This window comes from Gallinula chloropus, assembly GCF_964237585.1.
Source record: "Gallinula chloropus genome assembly, chromosome: 2".
NCBI lineage: Eukaryota > Metazoa > Chordata > Aves > Gruiformes > Rallidae > Gallinula > Gallinula chloropus.
In genome coordinates, this window is record NC_140086.1 from 33,302,038 (window position 1) to 33,302,978 (window position 941).

The following is a 941-nucleotide window of genomic DNA, read 5'->3' on the forward strand; positions in this document are numbered from 1 at the left end:
AAGACTCTTCCAATTATGTGTCTGGGGAAAAAACAAAACAAAAAACTGTGGGCATTGTAAATCATGTTAAACATTTAAGTATTGCTCTGCATTAAAATCAGCCTGGTCAGTGAAATTACATGATGTTTTTTAAACAGTTTAGTTATTAATAAAGCATTTGGGTTTTTTAGAATATTATCATGGTAAATTTGTTTTGTATTGCAAAGATCAGCTGGGCATTTTGTTTTTATTATGCATAGTCTTTTGTAATTTTTTTTGCTCTGCAAGTTAATTTGACTGCTGTGCATAAGTGAAGTGAGCAATTCAGTAATTAACTTTTGTGTTTTAAAATGTATGAACTTTAATTAGATTTCATTATAAACAAACAAATGTCAACCATGATTATAAGCTCCTTGGTTTAACCACATATTATCCCTTTTCAAACAAACTTGATGTCAGACAAATTAAAATCAAGCAGCCAGCAATTTTGAGTTGAATTTTACATGATCTGCCAGTAACCTGATTACTTTAACTTCAATATCATTACAGGAAAAGTATTTCAGGAAAAATAATTACAAGAATTCCAACAGGAGACAAGCTTAATTGTATTGATTCAAAAGATGCATGTATATAGGAACCATGCTGAAGGAATAATGTTATCTTAAATCTACAGTTACTATTAAAATGATATTGTCTGGCATGAAAAAGGCAACTTGAGATTGGTGCCTGGAAAAGCAGAGATACAAAACTAACTGAAATAATTATCTTTACCCCATTATACTTTAAGCAACAAAATATCAATGTGGAACAACTTCAAGGCATGAAGGTTTGCAGGTTTATTTACTGACTGGTGTATCTATTAGTACCAGGAACAAGTGGAGCTGTCAGGACATAATGAAGGTAAATGATTAGTTAGCACAGAGACTGAGCTCTTCTTCAATGCAATAAGAGTTAATTAAAGT